This window comes from Microcebus murinus, chromosome 17 (genome assembly GCF_040939455.1).
Source record: "Microcebus murinus isolate Inina chromosome 17, M.murinus_Inina_mat1.0, whole genome shotgun sequence".
Classification (NCBI taxonomy): domain Eukaryota; kingdom Metazoa; phylum Chordata; class Mammalia; order Primates; family Cheirogaleidae; genus Microcebus; species Microcebus murinus.
Window position 1 is genome coordinate 51,509,420 of NC_134120.1, and position 25,730 is coordinate 51,535,149.

Sequence of the window (25,730 nt, forward strand, 5' to 3'; positions counted from 1 at the left end):
GTACAAGTTGGACACGTTTCTGAGTCATAGGGTATTAGTCTGGAAGAGACGATCAAGCTGCCTGCTTCATTTTAGAGAGGAAGGGACCAGAGCCAGTGTGGTTAAGCACCTCCCCTGTGAGTTGAAATGTTCTGCTTAGAAAATGCCAAAGTATAACAATATATTTTCCAGGTAGTGAAACCTTACACCAGCTTTTCCTCAACTATGTTACACAGCATAACACTCTTCATGACATTTACCATTTGGGGGAACACAATCAGAAAATGCTGCACTAATTAACACTGGTCTTTTTCCTTCCAAATAATAGCACCCTTGCTCCCCCTTCCCCTACTTCCCAGGGTAAAAAGAGTATGAAGCTAGAGCTTCTATTCAGGACTTACAGACAGCCAATGAAAACACAGCGTAAAAAGGAGCAACCAAAAAAGACCTGAAATGTGGACTAATGTGACTGCTGCTGCCATGATGAGACAACTAAGAGGGCAGAAAGCACTGCGGGGGAGGGCTCACCTCCAACCTGTCAGCTCCATGGCCGTGGGTGGGGCTCTGGTCAGGCTATATTACTTGAGAAAGGAGGCACTGAATAGAGTAACATCCAAAGGGCCTTTCAGTTGTAATACAAGAAACTTTTAGGAATGCACACTTTGTCCTGTGATTAAAAATTTGCCAAAATTTTTAATAAACTCAGTAATAGGTGGCATAAAAAATAAATGCAGAAAGATGTGTTCCATAGCCTACATGCCACTCTTTAAACAGAATACTGAAGACAAAATATCATGATTATCAATGTTAACTTAAATCCTTGTCCCTGGTCAAAAAAATAAAAATAAAATGATTCCTTGCTGCTTCAGGATTTTAACCACACAGAGAACCATCTGTAAGCAGTAGTCCCATTTTATTACTCAAACATAAGTGTTTTCAGTAACTAGCCTGGTATAGAAACCATCAGGCAACAATTTGCTTTTTAAGCATTTTATCTAGATTATTGGGTGACTTTGAACATAGCTCATTAAGGTACTCACCTGAGCTCATATGAAAAAGGATCTTCTCTATAATTTCATTTCTGTTTGGGTAAATGATGCATGTCTATTAGTGCCCACTTGACGATTATAGCTTGGGTATATAATGTTAGACTATCCAGCTCATGCAGTTAATCACCAACATTACCTAGTTTAGCACCAAATACCAGGAATTTGTCAGGGCCACGTGTGTTAGTGATATTCTATCATTTAATTAAGAAACTGTACCACGATGAGCATGGCTAGCTAAAGAATAAGAATATCATGAGAGGAACTATTTGAATTTTAGAATAATTACAGCATTTGTAATGGCAAACTGGCTTTAGAATTAGGAAGTCCCAGGTTCAAATTGAAAATCTGCATTTACTTTCTTTTTTTTTTTTTTTTTTTGAGACAGATTCTTGCTTTATTGCCCAAGCTAGAGTGAGTGCTGTGGCGTCAGCCTAGCTCACAGCAACCTCAAACTCCTGGGCTCAAGCAATCCTTCTGCCTCAGCCTCCGGAGTAGCTGGGACTACAGTCATGCACCACCATGCCTGGCTAATTTTTTATATATATATTAGTTGGCCAATTAATTTCTTTCTACTTATAGTAGAGACGGGGTCTCACTCTTGCTCAGTCTGGTTTTGAACTCCTGACCTTGAGCAATCCGCCAGCCTCAGCCTCCCAGAGTGCTAGGATAACAGGCGTGAGCCACCGCGCCTGGCCTTGCATTTACTTTCCATAGGTTGCTGGACAAGTCATTTAACTCCTTCAACTGCAGTTTCCTCCTCTATAAACCAGGGAGATAACACCTATCTAACACACATGTTATAGGCTTAGTGATAACAGAAGATCCCACTAGAATATAAGCTCTACATTGGCAGAGGTTTTCTGGTTTTTTTCTTACTGCTATGTAGAAAAGTGATTGGCATCTAGGTGCTCAAGAAATATCCGGCAAGTAAGTGAATGAATGTAAAATGACTAACTCAATGGACACTTGAAATACTATTTGAATTTACTTAGTCAAAAAATGGTGAAATACTGAGAATTAGTCTCAACACTAGCCATAATAAAAACCTCCATCATAATATACACCATCAACAGCTAAAATTTTAACTTATAAGCATCCAATTAAACACTATCAAACAACATACCTTAAGAGGTTGTTTACAAGTAAAAGGGTTATCGCTGTAGAACACAAACATTTATTTATTTCAATGCCAAACTGATTTTTAAAGTTGCATAATAATATTAATATCATCAATGTATACCTATAGAATAAATCATGATCCAGATGAAAGAAGATATGAGTCATGTAAGGCACAGTCAATAGAGTATATCATTTAGAGCCAATATAAGTTTTATCTTTTCCTACTCCGCGTGGCTTCAAAAGTACACAAGTACAGTTATCAGTCTTTATGCCATAAAATTTCATGAGTTCAAAGCCTTCAGAGCACACATCTATTCCCTTAGTTTTTGACCAATGTCTATATTTCATGAGTTGAAAAAATGAATAACTAAAATTGCTCTTAAAAGTCATCTTAACTAGGGGCAAATCTTAAACAATGAAAAATAAAGCAAAGCAGCAGATACAAAATCACAGATAAGTTTTTAATTTTACTACAATGCAGCACAAATCTCATGACAAACAAATCCTATTTTAACAACAAAAGAGAAGTATCATCAAGGACCTAGTTAACAAAAACATCATAGATTGAACAAACGGGGATATCCAAAATGAGTAATTCCCATTAAAATCTTCCATAAGGAACTGACATATATGCTGTAAGCACCACATGGGGGCCACAAAAGCCCTGAAAGCAGTGGTTTCCATATTTGCAGATTTCACAGACTAGTAACATGGCATTATTAAATATCAAATGATGTTAGACATGGCTACTAAAGTAAAAATTATCCATAATAGTTTCTCATTAGATGCTTCTCAAGAGTGAATTCCTTCAAATTCTTGATTCCCTAAGTCTTTGCTTTTTTTCTTCTTCAAATTAGTTTAAATTAGGCTTTTGTCAATTAAAACAATAAACCAACACTCCAAATAAGAAATGGATTGATACTATAAATCTGATATAAATAATGTACAATCTTATTGTAAAACAAAATGTAATTTTTCTTCATTTGAATTTTTAAAATATACTCAACTTTTAAAATGTTAATACTTGTTGGTATAAAGCTTTTTAAATGACTTTTTTGAGAAAGATTGTCTAAGATCATACCCTTCCTACTTATTTTTTGGTTTTAACTTTTTTCAAAAAACCCAAGATTCAACTAACTAATCTTCAAAAAACCATACAAAAACATATACTGGGGAAAGAACACCCTATTCAATAAATGGTGCTGCGAAAATTGGAGAATCATATATAGGCAGAAGAATGAAATTGGATTCCTACCTTTCACCAAACTCAAAAATTAACTCAAGATAGATTAAAGACTTAAATGTAAGACCTGACACCATAAAAATTCTAGAAGAAAACCTAGGGAAAACTCTTATGGATATTGGCCTAAGCAAAGAATTTATGACTACCCTGTTTACCAATGATATGATCTCATATCTAGAAAACCCTAAAGACTCCACTGAAAGACTCCTAGAATTGATAAATTCAATAAAGTCTCAGGTTACAAAACTAATGTACACAAATCAGTAGTATTTCTATATACCAACAGTCAAGCTGAAAGTCAAATCAAGAACTCGATACTATTTACGATAGTTGCAAAGAAAATGAAATACATAGGAATATACTTTACCAAGAAAGTGAAAGACACCTACAAGAACTCTAAAACACTGATGAAAGAAATCAGAGATCACAGAAACAAACCGAAAAACATCCCATGCTCATGGGTTAGAAGAATCAACATTGTTATAATGTCCATACTGCCCAAAGTGATTTACAGATTCAACAAAATTCCCATCAAAATAGCAACATTATTTTTCACAGATCTAGAAAAAATAACCCTAAACTTCATATGGAACCAAAAAAGAGCCCAAATAGCCAAAGCAATCCTAAACAAAAAGAACAAATCTGAAGACATCACAGTACCTGACTTCAAATCATACCACAAAGCTACAGTAACCAAAACAGCATAGCATGGGTATAAAGGTAGAGACAGACCAATGGAACAGAATGGAGAATGCAGAAAGAAAACCATAGAGCTATGACAAACTGATTTTTGACAAAGCAGACAACCACACACACTGGGGAAAAGACACCCCATTCAATAAATGCTGCTGGGACTGGATAGCCACATACAGAAGAATAAAACTGACTGGATCCCTATCTCTTAACATATATAGAAATTAACTCAAGATGGATTAAAGACTTAAATATAAGACCTGAAACCATAAAAATTCTAGAAGAAAACATGGGAAAAACTCTTCTGGACACTGGCCTAGGCAAAGAATTAATAAGACCTGAAAAGCAAATAAAAATGTTTCTGTATAGCAAAAGAAATAATGAACAGAGTAAACAGGCAACCTACAGAATAGGAGAAAATATTTGCAAACTATACATCTGACAAAGGGACTAATATCCAGAGTCCACAAAGAACTCAAGCAAAGCAGCAAGAAATAAATAAATAAATAAATAACCCCATCAAACAGTGGATGAAAGACACGAACAGATTTTTTTCAACAGAAGATGGACAAATGGCCAACAAACATGAGAAAATGCTCAACATCACTAATTATCAGGGAAATGCAAATTAAAACCACAATGAGATACCACTTTACCCCTGTCAGAAAGGCCATTATTAAAAAGTCAAAAACAAAAGATGTTGGCTCAGATGCAGTGAATAGGGAATGCTTATACACTGTTGGCGGGAAGTAAACTAGTACAACTGCTATGGAAAACAGCACAGAGATTCCTCAGAGAACTAAAAGTAAACCTACCATTTGACCCAGCAATCCCACTACTGGGTAGTGGGAAAAGAAAGTGATTTTATCAAAAAGACATCTGTACCCAAATGTTTATTGCAGCACAATTCACAATTGCAAAGATATGGAATCAATCTAAGTGTCCATTAAATGATGAGTGGATAAAGAAAATGTGGTGTGTATATATGTATTGATATGTATGTGTACACACACACAAATGCACACACTATGGAATACTATTCAGCCATAAAAAATGTAGTAATGACTTTTGCAGCAACTTGGATGGAACTGGAAGCTATTATCCTAAGGGAAGTATCTCAGGAGAGGAAAAATAAATACTGCATATGCTCATCTATAAGTGGGAGGTAACTGATGGGTATTCATGGTCACACAGAATGGTACAATGGATTGTGGAGATTCAGAAGTAGGGAGGATGGAAGGGAGGTGAGGCATCAAAAATTATCCATCAAGTACAATGTACACTATTTGGGTGATGGGTACACTAAAAGTCCAGACTTTATCACTATACAGTTCATCCATACAACCAAAAATCACTTGTACCCCCTAAATTTACTGAAATATTTAATTTAAAAAAGTAAACAAAAAAGAAAAAAATTTAAAAACCCAAGATTAAAATACATATATTTTAATAATGCCCTACAAACAGATATTCAAATACACATATGTGAAAATCTGTATGTGTGGATATATACAGACAAATATTAATTCATTTAATTCTTACAAATATTAATTCATTTAATATTCACGATAAACCTATGAAGTGGATACTACTGTTATCACCAACTGAAGCAGTGGAGGCACAGAGATGTTATTTAACTGTCCTCAGCTCATTCAGATAGTAACTGGCTGGACTCTTAATTACTACACTGTACTGCTAACAGCTGCTTTCCTACACTAATATAAACAAACAAAAAAATACTTTTGGCCATTTCCTCTGATCATTTGCAGGAAACAAGGCAGCTCGACAGACCTCAAGGATTCCACTTTGCTAAAACATAATTTCATCTCTGCTTGGCTCTCTGGGCCAAGCAAGAAGGCAAACCTTTCTGTCTCTACCACTTCCACAGTTAAATTGCCGTTCCTCTCTATCCATGTGGAATAGTCCCAGGGGAGGATGCGTGGAGCCAGCCTGGATCACACACCTAGGGAACAGAGGAGTGACTGGCCAGGTTTGGGTCACCTGCCCGTCACTGAGCCAGCGAGCAGGCGGCACCCTGTGCTGACAGCCCCTAACATCCCAAGGAGGGAGCGGGGAGCAGCTCTTCAAAGCCAGGGGAGCAGGTGCTGGTCTGAAATGAAAGATGGACATGAGAAAAGTTACACCGTGAGTTCAGTCTTCTAGTTTACTGCAGTTCTTCATTTTTAATCACTCATTCATTTATGGTAGGAAACTCAGTTTTAATATACACATGTCGTCTCCGGCCACGCCACCCTGAACCCGCCCGATCTTGTCTCATAATATACACGTGTCATATTTCATTTCTTTCAATCTAAAATAATATATAAAAGTGAGAGAAGCTAAGTAAAGAAAGTTTCCCTGACCCATGCTCTTTTTTGTATTTGTTCCGGGCTGGACCCAAATAGAACAGGGTCCTGACAGTCCAGAAACTGCCTGCTCTGAGCTGGTCAGTGTGGGGTCCAGACAGCCAAAGCAATGGGAAGTTATCCAAGAGGAATGCCCATGGCCCTGGGAAAATGTTCACAGGGACCAGTGCTGTTCCATGGCCTGGTATTTTGAAAGCAACTCTACAAAGTATTAGCAATACTAACACGGTGATATAATGAGGTCAACTTTACCACAATTCCCATTTTGTGCATGCACTTAACATGCACGTAAACATCACATAAATCCAATAAGCCTAGTATTACTAGCCCCACTTTATAGGTGAAGTAACTGAGGTAAAGTGATACTAAAGAACTTGCCTGTGGCTGCACTGTTAGTACCAAGTGACTGACCTGGGATTAAATGGAGAGATTACATAATATATGATGATTTACTGCATATCACAAATCTGATCTAAAACTTCCATGATGATTTGAATACATAATCATTATAGACATAATTGTGATATATATGCATGATTATTATATACTATGTATGTAATTACATAATACAAAACATGAAATAAAAGATTTATAATATCTTCTTGGAACTTAGAGATCTGAGGAGAGTGGTAACAGAGGATGCAGGCCTTCTAAACCTTCAGTTATACAATATCTAAATTGATACTGAAATACTCTTCTCTAAATCTTCACCTATTAGAGAATATCCAAATTGATATTGAGATATTCTCATCTACCACCCAAACGACTTGCCTTCATCAAGCAGATGCGTTAAAATCATCGCAGGGATCCTCAGCCTGGCACCTCCATGGGAGGCAGCCTTGGAGAAACCTTCCTACAGGGGAGACGGCCAGTGTCGCGCACTTAGCACTTGCAAGGCTGGTAATGGTGCTGCCATTTCCATTGAAACATTTTTCAACCTCACTCTGTTCAGTATCAGATAAAAGGCCACCAAGAAACAAGACAGCTCCATCAGGCATTCCATTTTACAGAAAGCCATAAAAACAATTATCTATGTCATTAGAGACTCTTTCAAAGGAGCCTCCAAACATCAAATTTGCTGATCCGGGCCTGAGACATACTCCTGACTGCCCACGCTGAAGGATAATGACTTCCAATTGAGTGATGTTTATTATCAGACATCCTGAAACCAATGAAGCCAAATACAGATGAAGCTAAAGAGGCAAGCACCTGTATTTCTTTTTTGGCCAAACTTAATTCATGTGCATTATCACTGAAATAGTTCACAAGGAATGATTATGGAAGGTCAAGGTGTCCTGCACCTCTAATTTTTAGAGAATATTTAAGTTGACAATTTCTTTACCATTCAGTCAACCAGACAATTCAAATCACCATGCTGATCTGAGCGCCTGACTGAAGAACACGTTATCACTGGCACCAGGAAGAAGGCACTATATTTGAATACAACTGTCACAATGAGGACAGACCATTCCATTTCTCCAACACTGAGTACCTGGAGCTAGATGAAGAGAAATTCCAGATCCCTGCCCTCCTGAAATCTAGACAAAAATCACAGATTTACAGAAAAATGTAATTTCCTATAAAAAATAGAAATATGGCAGTAAGAAAAACTTTCTTTTGGATAAGAAATTTTCAAAAATTAAGTTATAAATGATTTTCCCAATAGGAAAACATAAATATCTGTCTTTCTACTTCAGAATAATTTCCCAAAGTCGTCCAAATGCAAAATTATCATTCATTTTTCTTTAATTGGCATGCACACCTAATCAAACTCTCAATTACCCACTTAGTGCTTAACTGAGGAGCTCAGAATTAAAAACCAACTGCACTTTGATTTTCCCAGCACTGAATACAGAGAGTGAAAATGAGAGGAGTACAAATTCTTTTCCAAATCACAAGACAATAGAATATTCATTGGTAAAGGGCGGGGGCGTGTGTGTGGGGGTGCTGTTTACCTTGGACTGTGCCAAAAAGGGAAGGAACGAAAGGCGCAGGCCGGATGGTACATCAAGGAAAGTATTAACAACGTGGAAGTGTTCATTCTTAAACGTGGGGGTAGGGAATTACTCTAACAAGCATAAAGAATCTCAAGTCCAAGTTAACGGAAAATGACTGAACACAACCATCAACCCAGGCAGCAGGGCTGAGCTCACTGCTCCGCGGAGGAAGGTTTGGGTTCAGCACGCGCTGATTTTCTTATGTCCCAAGAAGCTTCCATGGGCAGCACAGACAAGCTCTTTCTCATCAGGGAGTCTCACATTATACATTTATGTTTACAGTTTAACAAGCTGTACCTGCTAAATAAAATGTTAAAGACTGACCTGGAATTTTCCTTTGTAAATTTATGGGATTGTTTCATAGTATATTTTAAACCACTGTTTTATTTAAATATTTATTGAGCACCTATCAAGTGCCTAGCAGTGTTCGCTGGGTCCACAGCAGTGAACAAAACAGATATACATCCTGTCCCCACAAAGCTGATATTCTGGTTGGGGGAGACCCCTAATAAATATAAATAAGTCAATTATGTAGCAGCTGGGCATGGTGGCTCGCACATGTAATCTCAGCCCTTTGGGAGGCCAGGGTGGGAGAATTGCTTGCAGCCAGGAGCTTGAGACCAGCCTGGGGAACATAGTGAGACCCAATCTCTACCAAGAGTAAGAAAAATGAGCCAGGTGTGGTGACACACACCTGTAGTCCTAGCTACTCAGGAGGCTGAGGTGGGAGAATTGCTTGAGCCCAGGAGTTCAAGGCTGCAGCGAGCTATGAGTGCTCCACTGCATTCTAGCCTGTAAGACAGAGTAAAACCTTGTTTCTTAAAAAAAAAAAGAAAGAAAGAAAGAAAAAGAAATATAGTATGTAATACTACAGATATCAACATACATGAATCTCAATCATACTGTTCAACAACAAAAAAACAAGCTACAGGATATACACAGTGTACTATTTTAAAACTTTTGAACATTAAAAACAATGTTTAGAGATGCTATAACTAGTAATGTGGAAAGGAAAAAACGTACGACTATGACAGATACGAATTCAGAAGAGTGGCCACTTCAAAGAGGGAGGAAGGTGCACAGATAAGAGGAAGCAGGAGATGCAGCAACTTGGGGTAATGTTTTATTTCCAAAGCTGGATGTTGGGTATACGGGTCATCACTACATTCTCATTCAACCTTTTCATGTATTAGAGATATTTCACAATATTTTTTAAAAAGAATCTTCAACTCTCTCCCAGCATCCTCTAGTTTCTTAGTTAACCATCCTTGGGTCAAACGGATACTTATCTTTGAGCAATGGGCAAGACAGCACCAATATTTCCACTCAGCTATGATCAAGAATTATTCTACCACTGGTGGAAGCATTTCTGTCATCATGAGGAGAAAGGGAGCATATTAAGGGAATTAAAAAGCTGTCATCACTTTCCTGGCACTCTGAAACTACGCATTAGAGCCTTTTATGATCTACAGAAAAGGGCTGCATAAAAGAAAATATAGCAAATTTACATTTAGTGCTTTAAGCTGAGCCACCTGTCACAATTTTAAATACAGCCCCTTAGCTACGCAGGAGGCAAGGCGTTTTCAACAATGTCACCTTTGCTTCTCAATATACTTCTTTACAAAAATAAGACACGGTGGATAAAAATTACATCAAATATATATCTATTTTACCTCGCCTCCAGTGTGGTAAGGATGTCTGCGCTTTGGTTTTTTCCTGAGCACCAGGTACCCCTGCTGTGTGCACTTGCTTCCTCTCGGCCTCAGCGGCTGAGGCCTGCCTTCCACCCCCAGGAGATGAAAGGGAAGCAAAGGTGGAAGAATAGACACAGCTCCTCGGAGCTCCTCAGGGTGAGGTCACTGACACCAGCACGCTGAGTGCACAGGGAGGGCTGCAGTCCTCCTGAGCCCAGACTCTGCTTCTTCCTGAATCACATCTCCCCAACTTCTTTCGCCTCTTCCTCTTCTGTTTTCCTCCCTTACTGACTCTCCTTACTCTACTCTCTCTAAGGACCTCATCTTGCATGGCTTTAAGTATCTTCCTATCTAGAGGATTCTGAGTCTCTGTCTTTAAGCAGGACACCTCACTGGCTTGCAGACTGATGCATAAAGGCTACCACTGGACATCCACTTTTTGATGTCCCATGGGAACTTCAGGGCAAACTCCTGGCCTCCACACCACCGCCACCAACCTACTGTCACCCCAGGGCTCCTCTGGTGGACACAGGTTCAGGGCACATTGAGTGGGGCCATTCCCCTCTTCCTTATGTCCAATACCCAATATGTCACAAAGCCTCAAAATTCCATCTCAATATTTTTCAAATTAGTCACTTCTCTCCATCCCTACTACCACTTTTTTGTTCAGATCACCCTCAATTCTTCCCTCAACAGTAATATCATTACTATTCATTGAGCACTCATCACGTGCAAAGTACTTATACACAAGGTTGCTGCATGAATTGATATTGTGATCCTAAGTGTGATTATTTGTGATTTTTTGGCAGACAGGTTCTTGCTCTGTCCCCCAAGCTAGAGTATAGTGGCCTAATCATAGCTCACGAAAGGCCTGAACTCCTGGGCTCGAGTACCCCTCCTGCCTCAACCTCCTGAGTAGCTGGGACTAAATTATTTTTATTTTATAGGAAAAAAAGTGAAGTTTTTAAGGTTAAGTATTTGCTCTCTAAGTATAAAGCTAGGCTGTTGTGGTGCCAGGATTTGTTAACGAGTTCACCGATTCATTCATTCATTCCAAAAACAACACAAAAAGCAGTCATTTTAACCACAATGATATACTGTTTCCTAAGAAAGTAAATTCCCTAGATCACTAAAGAGCCATATTAAAAGCACATCTGACCGTGCCAAACCCGTCGCTGGCTCCGCATGACCCTCAGGATGACGTGCTTCATGGGGCCTGAACTCTGGCCCCAGCGGCCTCTAAGGCTCATCTTGTCACCTCCCCCACTGTCCCCAGAGCCCTTCTTGATCCCCAGCCATGTGAAATCTCTCGCTCCTCCCTCTTGGCCTCTGTCCACGCTGCTCACACCTCAAACACCCCCTTCTCCACCCACCCCCGCCCGTCTGGCCTCCCCCTTCTTCATCTCGGGGCTGCTGGCCACCCTTCAGGGCTCCCCTCCGTCCACAGCCACACCCCAGGCCTGGCAGGCCAGTGTCCTCTGTGCTCCTTCAGTGGCCACTTCCCTGTCACCACCGCACTTGGGAGAGGCATTCCTCATCCCCAGGCTCAGGGTGACAGGAAGCCCCACGAGAGCGGGCACTGCCGTTCGCGCTGTCCAGCCAGCGTCTGGACAGCGCTAGAGCTTCCCACGGACTCAGGACACAGCCGCTGCGAGAGGGACAGAAGCACAGACTGCAGGAGCAGAGTGTGAAGGAAATCAGACTCGTTCCTTCCCCCTGATGCTGCCAGCCCCACTCCCGACAATCCCGTCCCTTGTCCCTTGTTATGTCACGCATCTCCGCAGTTCGAAAAGCGCTTCCCTGTCAATTATGCCAGTGCATCTTCATGATAGCTCCGCAGGAAGAAGAAACGGGTTATTCTGCACATTTGTAGATGATTGTACGTTTCTGAAGAAGTTGGTGACTTGTTTTAGGTCACAAATAAATCCAAGCCTTTGGATGTGTCTCTCATGTGTGCCCACAAGATACTTCAAAAGACGACAAAGTGACACACAGTCAGGTTCCAGATTCGGGTGCACTAGACGTGCAGTCAAAATTCAGAAAAGGAGCAGGTTAATGAGGCTTGGGATCAGGGGCGGATCCAGGTTTTTTAAGTGCTGAAGCTCTTACAATTTGGGGAACTTATTCTTTAAGAAAAAGATTATAAAATTCAAGCGTAGGTAAAAACCTTGGAAAAAGATGCTGTATGGAAGGGGTCCTGAAGCTTCGGCTTATTAGCTTCGTGGCAAGGCTGCATCTGAGTGGAGCAACAGAAGAAACGAAGCTCACACTTAACAGTAATCTAGATTACTATTGAATTACTATTAGAATTAATCTAACGGCAATCTGGAAGAAAGAAGAGAATATGTATTTTAAGTCAACCTAATATCACAAGAAAAGCCAAGTGCAAGAAAGAAGGATGTTAAGAACTATTTGCTCAGCAGTTAACGGGGGCCACTGTGTGTGAGGCACCCGCACCAGGCACCAAGACACAAAGATGATTAGATGTGGTCCCTGCCCAGTACCACTTACAATCTAGAATTGACACCCGTGCAGAGAAGGGGTACAAACAAAAAGAGGGGCTTGATAAAATGTTACACACCCCCCACCTGATAGTATCTAAAGAAGCTCTCTATACCCAAAGTCACCGGGCCCTGATCCTGCTCAGAGTGTTCACTGCTATTTGAAATCTTATTTGTGTACCGCTTGTCCCCTGTTTAAAACACAGGTTCCAGAAGAGCAGAGCCTGATTTGCCCTGTTCATTGCTGTAATCCCAGAACTGAGCATGGTACCAGGTTCAGAAGAAGCATTCCGTAAGTATTTGTGGAATTAAATAGATAAAGGGACACAACTTTACAAAGGCTCAAGTGTGTTGGCATGTGTCATCTGCTTTTTCACTTTCAATATGTACCTTGGCATACTTTGGTCAGTCTTTTAATATTAATTATCACTGGTGCTAAATGAGTGTCTTGCCTGTACATAGCATAATTTCAAAGACGTCTGGCTGACAACCAAGCAGCTGAGAAGACACACTGGCAGTAAGGTTGAAGGGGAAGCTGAGTCAAAAGATAGGTTGGTTTATTTCGTTTTGCTTCTTATTCTTCATTCTGGGAGATACTTGAACTAGAGTATTTGGAGAAGAGATCATCTGGAGCTGGCCTGACTAGAGAAGATCCAATTCATCCTGGCAGACAATGAAACAGTCGCTGAGATCTGGAGCCTTGGGGGCTGTGATCTGACCAGCAACAGAGGCACTTATGTACCCTAATATGACCAAATACTAGCCAGGAGAAGCCTCAGGCAAGGAGACCACGTTGAAATCCAAATCTTAAATAAGAGCATGTAGAAATAACAGGGATGATGGTAAACCCATAAAACCAATAAACATTTCAGAGGAACATTTCACTGGAAATTGAGTGGAAAAAGATTATGAAATTTAATTTACTAATACATGCATATTCTATCCTTTGCTAAAGATCTATTCACACATCTTGTCTTCATGTGAAAGCAGTCTGAAAGGTAACTCCAAAACTGCAACTTGGATGATAACTGGAGAAGATTTGACAAGGGGAGAAAAGCCAAAGTCTGAAGGTGGTTACATACCTCAGCTGGCTCTCTTTGTGCCAAGGCAGGGCCATGCTGCCAAAAAGGCGTAAGACCCTTAAGGCTAAATGGCAACTATAGCTCCAAAGATTGAAGTTCCCTCTTGAATTCATCTTGGGATTCTAAGACATCAATGCAATTTAAATATGATATACAGGGACTTTTGTTGCCCCATCCGTGCCTTACATGAGTGTGTATGTCCTTCTTGCATATGAGTATACGAAAAAATCACTAATTAACATGTCATAATGTAATCTGACCATTTACCATTCATATTAATATCACTAAACACAGTAACATCTGTAAAGAAAATAAAGCTTTTAATCATTTTAAGTTATATGTTATGAACTTCATAGTATCTCAAGAATATCCCAAATAGCTCTGTATAATTTTGATCAGCAGAATCATATTTACTTATGGAAGCACTTCTTCATTACTGTCATTTCACTCCATTACCAATCACAAAGAAAGAAAATTAGCCCCAACTGAAGACGTATTAAAATGAGCCATGCACTTTCACTTACATTCTCATTTAATCCTTCTGACCATTCTGCTACATAATTACTATATCTCTATTTAATAAATAAGAAAACTAACCCTTATCCTGCTTTCTTAACCTTTTAAGTTTTACCTAATTTCTAAGGCCAGAAAAGTTGTGATGGACCAGCCGTAATGAGACCCGGGCATCCTGAGTCCAAGGGCATGGTTCTTTGCTCTACGCTAAGCATTCTCTCAAACATCTGTGCTATTTATTTATAGTGTATTATCTTTCCAGATTAAATGCTTATCTGACAATGGCCTATAAGCTAGAGAGTCATTAAGACAAGAGTCCTTAAGACACTGTATCTCAAAATGTGGTCCAGGGACCACTTGCCTCAGACTCCGCTGAAGTGCTCGTTAGACATATCCTTACAGACCCAACTCCTGACCTATTAAAAGAAAATCTGGAGATGGTTCTCTGAGAATTCCTATTTCACCCCAGATAATTCTGCTGCATATGAAAATCTGAAAACCACCGTGTCTCTTTGCAAACCTCTACTACTGTTATTTGCAGTTTCATACTTGACAAGATTCCATATCCTCATTGAAGACCATCTTTTGGATTTTCAAGTTTGTGGTGGAATGTCACAAAATTCTATATTCATCCTGAGGGCCATCTTTGGATTCTCACAATTCCTACTATAGGTCCTTAGGAACAAGCAAAGCAGGTCAACAACATATACTAGCTGAAATGGGAAGACATTTATCATATGCCTATTCTCACTGCACACGATTCCAGATGTCTTTGAATACAGATCTCATTTCAATCTTGAGGTAGGCACCATTATTATCATTTCACAGCTTGGGAGACCTTGCCCAGAAAAATGGAATAAACTGCCCAAAGTCAACTAGCTCAAAGTTAGCAGATATTTCAATCTGTATCTTCTCTAACTCATCGTATTTTCTTTATTTTACAGCATAGTGCTACCCCCGTGAATTACTGCTATCTACATTTCAAGAATTCAGGAGGAAAACTTTACAAATGTCTTGAGCAAATTAGTCAACTCTATTTTCCAAGTACTACACTTAGCCCACTAAAACTATTCCTCCTAAGTTAAAGTCAACTAAAAGTCATCACCAAACAGCACAAAATAATGGTATAAAGTACACAAAAATTCATCAGGAAGAATTCTCCATAATGAAAGTGTCAAAAACTCCCTAAAATGCTTTGATGTAACTCTAGATACAAATTGCATAAAAATAAGCAATGCTCAGGCCCAGGCTCAGGCGTAAGCCTGCAGACTCCAGAATGGCATGGCCACCTTTGGGATCATAAAGTTGTTTTTCTCAGCTGGGTGGGACGTAGGGAACACAAGACTGAGCTCTGTGTAAACCCAAGATCAGTCAAAACCACGTGCTTGTGAATAACATAACAGAGCCATCCACGTCCCTGGATAATCTGGGTGAAATCTGTGAACCGACTGACATTTGCGGCCGTTGCTGAGGACGAAGGGAGGAACTCAGGAGGAGCCCAAAAGAGCCTTGTTCTTTTCCATCTCTGGGAGGCCAATTCCCACGCTACACACACACACACACACACACACACACACACACACACACACGTCCTTAACTATCTCAGACTCTGAATATCCTGGCTCTGGAGAGTCTAATTCAGGTACAGGCTGCTGTGCGTGCTGCCCCTCGGTGCGTGTGGGGGGCACCTGAGAGGGGCGGTGGGCGCCCCCCCCCCCCCCCCCGGGAGCTCAAGGCTAGACAGGGTCAGTCCTCTACGAAGACAGCACATTAACATATGAGTTTAAAAATCAGGAAACACACGGTAAAAGTCTGGCTGTTTTAGTTTAAAACTAAATATTCACACACAGCATCGAGACGCACCTAACCGCCATTACAGATTTTAATTTTCCTTAACGTCCTGCTTCACGGCAAGCCTCCTCATGTGTGGGAGAAGAGAATGATGAAAAGTGTAGGCAGCAAGTGGCAGGAGGAGGAGGGGCTGGATGACAAAGCTTCAAATCATCATCATCATGAAGGTAATGATCCTTCCCCAGTATTCCACAGGACCGAAAGAAAATTTTTTCCATTCTAAGTAACACAGATATAGATTTATATACATGAAAAAGCTTCCACAGATATACTGTTATATTGAAAAAAAGGTTCCATAGAAGTATTTAAGATAGAAGTCCATCCATGTAAAGTGTTATGTACGTGTCTATGAATCTATACATGCAAAATAATGCTACTGCAATTTATGAGGCACTTATGAGATACCAGGTACTGTGTTCAGTGTTTGCATGTATTACAATATTTAATTCTCATATCCTTGAGATATGAGCATTATGTCCCATTTTACAGATGAGCAAAAAGACTCTAGGGCATTAAGAGACCCATGCCACACAGCTATTACATAGTAAGACTGGGAGCTCAACACAGGCTATCTGAATCCAAGACCCACTCTAATAGATTATACATTCCTAGAGGTAGCTTTGGAAGGCTGTTTGTCATATTAAAAGTAACTTTCTCTAGATGATGAGATTTCTTTTTTGTTGTTTCTGTTTTTTAAGTATTGTTAGAATATATTATAAAATGAGAATGTATTATTTTTAATATCTGAAATAAAGACATTTGAATGAAAGGGTAAATAAGGAGGAAAATATTCCCATCTTCCATATATCTCATTTTGTACTTTAAACAGTCCAAAAGTAATATTTAATCTCTAGCTAAATACTCCCACAAAAAATAAATGGGGTGAATGTCTAAAATATCAGTCATTGGGAGAAAAATCATTATATTCAATTTCTGAAAATTTTTGGATTAGTCCATTAATGAAAGACTATCTGTCTCCAGATTCCTACTCTTCCAATTCCTTCTACGTTTATCACCAGATAAGCATGCTCCTTCTCTACTCAACCATTTTCAATGGCTCCCCACTACCTAGCAAAGTCCAAAATATGCCTTAGCCTCATAGCAAAAACCTTCCACAATCAGGCCCTACACTGGCTCTTTGGATTCATCTCCCTCTGCCCTCCCAACATAAATGCTACATTCCAGCTAAATTTAAGCCTCTTCACTTCTGGAATGTCCTATCTCAAGTGTCTTCTCAATGACTAATTGAGATGCTCTATTAAAATCCAACCATCTTCCTAGGGTCAAAATGGAAAAGTCAAAACGGAAAATGAAGACTGCTCAACAGATTTTTTTCTACAAAAGGATGTACATAAAAAAATGCACCAATACATAGAATGGACAGTATAAATAAGCACCAAATATTATAAAGTATTTTTAAAAACTTTGCATAGCCAAGAGACAAATCATATTTCCTAAGATTCATGACATCACTGACTGTAAAAGATAACATTATGTCATATAGCACTCTGCCAATTAAGTATGACTTAGACATTTTTCAAAACTGGAATTTTTATTTTCTTCTTAAAGAACTCTTTTAGACTTATTTAGGTATTCAATGCATACATAAACATAAAAAAATTAATTTGTCAAGGTATTCCTAAAAATTCTTACATATTCAGAATCCACCTCTTCCAAACTGCATGTTGACTAAGAGTTACTGTTGTCTATGCTTTTCCACACAATATCATCTTCTGTGTCACCAGAGCACGGGAACTGCATCAGTTCTTAAGAGTGCTCCATTACTGTCTCCAGGATTTTCTTCCAATCGGTTGACATCCAATCTCCAATTTTTGATGCACACTCACAATCAATGCATTAAGTTGCCAGCTTTTTTTCTGCCACATGGCTGAGAGCCATTGGAGACCTATCCCAATTTCAGAGATGCTAAATGTGAAAAAAATAAGTTTCTCTTAGACATGATCAAATTTGGGGCTTGAATACACAGAAACTCACTATTTGAGGATGTAAACAATGCTTGTACAAAAATGACCAAAAGAGAGAGATCTAAAACAGAAAATAGTTTTTCTCTTTTTAGCTCAACACCAGGATCAATATCATCTTTGAACACTAATCCCTTTCAGCTTCTGTCACCCTCCCATCTGATCCCTCTCCTCTTCACAGCACTCCCTCCATCCTGATGTCCTCCATGACACCAATTAGAGCTGGCAGGAAGGGAAGCAGGCTCCCTGCAGTTCTCCCCTCAAAGAAACCATTCTTCTTTTCTCTTGGTACCTGCAGAATTCTCTTCTCTGATATGGCAAAACCTCTAGGATCTACCCAATTTGAGCTGTAGACAGAGGTGGCAACCCTGTTATGATGAGGATTGTGTCATTAAAAATAATGACCCCAAACACGAGTCCAGTAATTCTCATTTTTAAATAAAGCAGCAGTGCTTTTCAAGTCTTCGCAAATTTTTCTTTGTGATAAAGCGTAAGTCACAAATGGCCTCATTTTTAATTCAATTCCATAAATATTTACTCAATGCTTTAAGTGTTTAAACATGTACTTGGGTTGGGATGAAACCCCAAGAGAAATAACTTCATATCCTTCTCAACCACTCACCCAGGATAACTGGAGAGAAAAATATACACTCAAGGCAAGTTAAAGATTGCATTTGTTTTCTAGGTCTAATACAGACCTTTCTGCTTCTCTCTCTCTGTCTCTCTGTTTTTAGTTTGTAAGGCAGGGTTATAAGAACAATATATCAAAATGTCAGCAATCTAAAAATTAAGTTGTCAGCTTTTTCTCTGTACTGCAAATTACAAAAGAATTAGGGGTTTGGTGCTAACAGGAGGTTACAATTCTAAAGTGTGCAATTTAACCAATCATTGCAAGGTCTAAAAATGCAGTACCAAAGACATTTCAACGAAGTGATCTGCTGTTCTGGCACCTAATTTCAACTTCTCTACTTGTGCCATTCTTCCCATTTTTCTTCCTTCCCTTTGCTTTGGAAATGTGCTATTGAACAGCCACACAGTTAAGAACTGCTCAGAGCTCCTATGTGCATAATACACTAACATGAAAAATGACAGTCATCTTAGCAAAGAGATACAGAAAAGAGAACGAACATTTGCTGCTATTCTGTGCTCACATTTTTTATGCTCACATCAACATTAAACTCAAAAATCAAAACATGAAATGTACTTTATGGTCTCAGAATTTCAGTCTTTTATAATTTATTCAATACTAATTTGGGTGAAATGTGTCTGATCATCTCTACACTAGAATTCTAAATTAGGATTAAAATGCTAAATCATAAAATTAACAAATAAAAAAATAAATGTAAATCAATTACCCCAAATCACTGCAGATACCTTCTATACTTATGAAATCCCTAGCTTTTTCCAACTGCCAACTGCAATCACATCACTTAAAAATAAATGAGACCATTGCCTTCCCAGTAAACAAATGGTATCTTTATAGACACAAAATACTTTTAAAACACATTAGAATTGAGCAAGAATGCTATTTTAGAACAAAGAATAAGGAATATATTGACTCAATACATAAATAAAAATACATACTCATTACTCTTGTTCTGTAATTTTTTAAATGGCCCCTTTCAAAAATTACAGTATTTTCCTCTATAAAAAGAATATTCAATGATTTCTACTATTTCACCAAAAAACCTCTTCTTCTGTGCTCTTAGAGACACATTCTCCCAGGCAGTCTTAAGCTCACTCTATCTTCCAGGTCTCCAAACAATACCTTGTGGTGCAGTTCAACTTGAGCAAGGAGAGTCTCACTCATGGACCAGGCAAAGTCAAAGCCAGCAAGATGCTTCAGACGTCTGGTTTTGCCTGCCCCACCCTCGTTTCCTTCCAGTCATAGTGATGTCACAACACCAGGCAGGGCAATGACTTCACTGCTCTAGTCCCTGCCTCTGAGCACATAATTCTTTAGAGCCAAGACAAATCAAATGAGGCAGAACCCTCCAGGAGCCCAAGTGCCCGATGAATTCCCAACAAATTAGCAGCTAGCTAGCCTTCTGAAAGAAATAGATGCAGCAATAGCATCATTAAGGATCTCTCTAAATGAAGTGGTGCTAAAGATAAATTTGATTCATGGGTTTCAATGGTGAGTCTATATTCCTCGATAAAGCTGACATTCAAAGAGGAAAACCATGATGGGGTACTTGGAACAGTCTATGAGAATTAAAGATGACCAGGGTAGATCACTCAAGAATCCTCTCTCTTCATTACACTCAAATTCTTACAGAAAAGAAACATTTATTTTTCAGTCTATTCTAGTTCTATTTTTCTGGCCAGGGCAAGAATTCTAATTTGTGAAATTTAGGACTTCTTTTTAAAAGCACTAACTTAAAAGATGAATGCACAACCTAAATGGAAGAAAACTGAACAGCAAGTTCCTGCCACACTTAATCCAATACTATAGTAAATCCAGAAAAGATTCACAAGCTAATAAATCATCTTTCTCAGTACATGGATAGTTGCCTCTCTTCTACGAAGGTGGCCCCTTAATGCATTTGACCCACCAATTTTTTTTTAAAAACAACATATATATATATATATATATATATATATATATATATATATAACTGCATCTGATCAAGTAAAAGAAAAAGCTCCCTGATCTTGTATTTCCATACAACTCAAAGTTGGCAAAAGTTCAAGCATTATACAAGAATTGATAATAACTGCTTTTAACCTAAATTGCATTCATGCAGAAGGAATGACTTAAAAATTAAGCATAAACATTTCACTGAGACACTGACCTTTGACCCATAGCTCCTGAACCCTTCCAGAAAAGGGGTTTTCAATTTAAAGTGACTACTCTTCCTGTTCTTGATAATTCATTCACAAAGCATGTTCTATTTTGCAAAAATCATTTGCCTAAAGAGTATTAGCTAAATAAACTTTATGCGGTAAGCTGTGCATCTGATATTCTGTTTTCCTTAAGTCCCAATTCTTCAGTTTAGAATTTATTTCCTCTCACAATAGCTTTCTGTCACTTCAGCTAAAGTTTTAAAAGTTTGGATACCAAAATTAATATGCATTTTTTAAAAACCTCCTCTGAGCAAAGACATAAATCACCTCTCAGTCCCCAGAGTTCACTCAAACTTGATTTGCTCCCTTTTCTTAATAGGGCTTTTCTGATTAATTTATATAACTGGTACTGCGTCCATGGCTCCCAGATATAAATGGAGTTGTAGCATTTTTCTTTCCTTGAGACTTTAAAAACCAGTGTAAAACTCAAAAAGAATGTTTTTAGTACTGGGTGTGACGGCTCCTCTACTATGGAAGTTAAAGCTACCAGGACAAATTCCAGCACACCTGGCTGCCTCAGAGAGCCTAAAATGAGCCAAAAAAGAAGAAGGAGGCAGTGATGACATCTGCAAAAGCAATCCCGCAAGACTAATGCAAAAAAGCTGAAACAACTTAGACACGTAATGGAAGCACAGCATTCGCAGGACCGCGGCCCTCTCAGGACTTCCCGGCCCAGCCTCCACAAGTAATTTATACCACATGTTTTCTTTATCATTCTATTTGCTCTGCAGCAATCTCTTGCTAACTTTAACACTGGGCTGCAACTAAAGGCAAACCCCCTAGAAAACTTTAGATCCGTAAATATAAAAAGAAAAAAGGAAAGCATGCTCGCCCTGCAAAGGACCACAGTTTAAATTTGCTAGATAACCACACCCACCGCATTGCAGAAGCCATGAACTTGGCGCGTGGGGGTGAGGGGGGAAGGGGGAAAAAGTAGGGCGAGATTAGAGGGGAAACCCGAGAAAGCGAGACCCCGCGGCAGGAGCCAGGAAACGCCGCGGAGACCCGGCGGGGACCCCAACTCCAGGGTCCGAAGCCCGCCTCCCCGCCCCCACGCCGCAAAGCCGCCCTCGCAGACACCTCCCGAGGCGGCTGGCAGCCCGCGGGCGCCAGGTGAGCCGGCCGCGCCCGCCCCAGGCCGCGCAGGCCCGCGGGGCGCCCGCGGAGAGGGGCAGGGCGAGTTGGCCCGCAGGTGCCGGGCCCCGGGCACCCTCGTGCGGACGCCCCCTCCTCCTGCCCGGGAAGCCGCCCCGGTTCGGGAAGGAGGCAAGTTATATAAAAGCGGCCGGCCGCAGCCGAGAGGGGATGCTTTGTGCCAGCGCACCTTACCCGGCCCGCGCCGCGCCGCGCCGCGCCGCGCCGGCCCCCGGGACCCGGGACCAGCCCGCAGCCGGGCGCGCAGGCCCCTCCCGCGCCGGCCCCCGCCCGGCGGCGCCGCAGTGTCGCCCCCGCCCCCCGCACCTCCCTGCGGGGAGGGGCCGGCCCGCGCCGCCCGCCCGCCCTCGCCCCCCGCCCGAGGGTAACTCAAAACATGGCGCCCCGAGCGGGGGATTTACGCAAATTGGCAGAGAAGGGACGCGGGGACCGAGTCGCCCCAGCCGCCGGGGCTCCGAGGGAGGCCCCCAGGCCGGAGGCCGGTGCTCGGGCTCGGCGCGCCGGCTCAACCGATGCTGCAGCGCGGCGGGCGGGCGGGCGCGGCGCACGGGCTCGGCCCGGCGGGGGTCCCCGCGAGCGGGCGGGCGGGCGGTCGGGTGGGGACCCGGGCCGCGCCAGGCGGGGGTCCGCGATCCGAGCGGCCGCGCGACGCCGGAGCACGCGTCAGCCGCACGGCCCCGCGCGCCGCGCCCGGCCCTGGCTCTTCCTCCGCACCTTGAAAGCCGAGACCCCCTGGCAGCCCCCACTCCCGAGCAGAAAAGTTACCTGGGGTCGGCGGGGAGCGCGGCGCGCCGCGGCGAGGGAGCAGGCTGGCGCTCGCGTGCTCGCCGGCGGTGCGCAGGAGACTCGGCGCGGGGAGGGAGCCGCAGCCCGGGGCCGCTCGCCGCGCCTCCCCCGCCCCTTGCGGGAGACTCCGAGGCTCCGCGGAGCTGCGGCGCGGCCCACGCCCAGAGACGGTGCGGGGCGAGCCAACCTCGGCCCGGCGGCCCTCCCTGCCGCGGGGAGGGGCGCCGCAGCACTTCGGGACAGTTACGCGGAACAGCCTCCCAGTCCTGCGGGGTCTGGCTCCAGGGAAGACGCCTGGAGACAGCTGCCAACAGCCTTAGCTCTCAGACTGCCACTTAGATCGCGGCCCCTCCACTCCCCCGCCCTCCCCGGACTCCCCCCCCACTCCCCCTCCCAGAGAAAGGAGGGAGGGGTACTCCTGACCTTCAGGTGAGTTATTTATTGGCTTAGGGACTGCAGTATTGAAGAAGAAAAGAAACCTTCAAATTGGCCACGTCTTGCACTGGATGTGTGCTCAAGAAATATTATAATAGAGAAGGCCTGAATTAAAGGTTGATAAAGGAGGTTGCCGAGCAACTCAGCCACTCCCCCCTCCCCACCGACTGTAAAGCTTTCCCCTGAAATGGAGGGGAGGGGGGCCACCCTCCGCCTTGTAGGTAATGACAGAATTCCTGGCCTTCTCACAACATCTAACTTCTAACCAAGTGCTCAAGGCCTATTCAAAAATTATTTGTAATTTATTTGTTAAAAGAAATTTTGTTGTGTATATTTAAGGCATACAACATGTGTTTTAAGCCAGAGGTCCCCAACCTTCTTGGCACCAGGGACCAGTTTCATGGAAGACAGTTTTCCCACAGTGGCACAGCTCTGTGGCCTATTAGGCCTCAGACCATTACTGGGGTTTGGGGGCCACAGTTGTAAGATACATACATAGTAAAATGGATATTATAATGGAACAAATTAACATACCCACCATCTCAGACTTACCCATTCACTCCCACTTCCATGCCCGTGGCAAGAGCTGCTATAATTTACTCATTTAACAAAATCTTGAATACACTACAGTTTTGTTAATTATAGTCCCCATGTTGTACATTAAATCTTTAAAAAATGTAAGGCACTTTCCAAATCACCTGGTCACCCCTCCAGGAGCTCAGAGACTCATTAAGAGACGGAAAATATGGAATCATGAAAATATTGCATTTACTCCTGGGTGCCAAAGCTAGGATGCAGGCAGGACAAATGGCTCCGTCTGAGATAAGCAGGCCTGACCTGTTAGTCCTGGGGAGGTGGGGACACAGACCCACTTATCTAGAATAGTGAAAACTTCAATAGAAAAGGGGGATGGCATTTGATTACCTTGGCTGAAGCTGAGGGATTTTTGTCAGCTGGAATGGGTGGGAGAGGAGGATCATTACTATGTTGCGATGGAGTTTATGGGCCTGTGTGTACTCTGTAGAAGAGGTGCAGCTTTGGGAGTTTTAGAGCAAGAAAGTGTGACAAGTTATATATTATCAAAAATAATCTGATAGTTCTGCAAAGACCAGAACGGATGGGTAAATACCAGGTTGCTGATAGAAAGAGACTATGGCATTGTGACAGGTGCCAGAGGTAATGAAGACCTGAATTGTCTTTCAGGTGACAGTTCAGATACAAGATATCTGTTTTAGGATTACTTGTATTAATGTCCTGTCAGGAAATCTCCCACTCGAGTGTTAGAGACATATGTGCACATCTCACGTATGCACCTAGATGGCTGTGTAGATACGTTGCATGTAAGGTCTGTGAATGAAGGAAGGATGCATCTTCCTTTGCTGCGTGTACACTAAAGCACTCTCCTTCAAAAGTGGACTTGAACAAATCGTATTGTTTACAGTAAACACTGATTTGGCATTACCATCCAGGACACAGATGGTTCCATATTTTCATTCATTTTATTGCAATATTTTTGCTATTTTTTAAATTGAAAGCAAACTGTTTTCCTTATGACTCATGAATCTTAATCTTTGTGGTGATGAAAATCAACCATAATGTTGGAATGACTATTTTCTTAGAAAAATGTTAGAATACTGTTATTTTTTAAAAGTTAGAAACACCTAGCTAATTATTGTAATATTCCATGAATTCAAAATTTGGAGTAAAACCTATACTGCCACATAGTTTGATAGTAAATCTGGGAAGCAATTACTGTGGAACCTTCTGGGCTTGACTAAAGCTCTCTGCTATATTCTTTTTTCTTCCTAGCACAGATGTGAAGAAAGAGAAATGCCAGACATAGAACTCCTATGCAGTGCGTAGCTCCCTCGGTAACTTGCTTGTATCTCAGTAATGACACACTCTTCATTCTATCTGGTTAAACTCATGCAGGAGCCTCTCTTAGTCATCTCTGTCTCCCCACAGTGTCTCACAGGGTACATTGCAAGCCAAGCTTTAAGCGTTTTGCTAAATGAATGAATGGACATTCAGTAATGAACTAAGCTGTCACTTTACTTCGAGGATTCAGCTTCCCCATGTATAAAATAAGCGACTATTTCCAAAATTCCTTATGGTTCAATATCACTAGGGTTCCATAAAATTAAAAGATGTTGTACCTCTTAGTACTTACTGAGTAAAAGCAATAATGAAAAATCTACTATTTAACTCTCATCAGAAAATTAAATAAAAATAAAATAAAAAAATAAAACTTCTCCACATGGAAAGGAGAAGAAAGTAGCAAAATAAAGCAGAAGGCAAGGTGGTGATACAGTTGTGTTTGCTTTCTTACCAGCATCCCTCTCGCTACCAAAAATAAAGCCACCTATAGCCCCAGAGAATCCTTTATTCTTATCAGTGTAAAACCTCTAATGGTGCTGTCTCAGTAAGTTACAGGAAAG

At 41.3% G+C, this 25,730-nt stretch overlaps 1 protein-coding gene across 33 annotated transcripts in view; it reads right to left on the reverse strand.

Moving 5' to 3' along the window:
- EPB41L3 (erythrocyte membrane protein band 4.1 like 3) overlaps positions 1 to 25,730 on the reverse strand; it is a 217,618-nt gene that overhangs the window by 118,330 nt on the left and 73,558 nt on the right. Inside the window, exon 1 of one of the 33 annotated variants that reach the window (XM_075993640.1) lies at positions 22,837 to 23,206. The exons of 30 other annotated variants lie outside the window; for them this stretch is intronic. The gene's annotated coding sequence lies outside the window, so the exon portion shown is untranslated. Of the gene's footprint in view, positions 1 to 19,837; positions 20,633 to 22,245; positions 22,303 to 22,836; positions 23,207 to 25,730 lie in introns of those variants that run through there. 2 more of the 33 variants (XM_075993642.1, XM_075993641.1) reach the window with 2 other exon arrangements.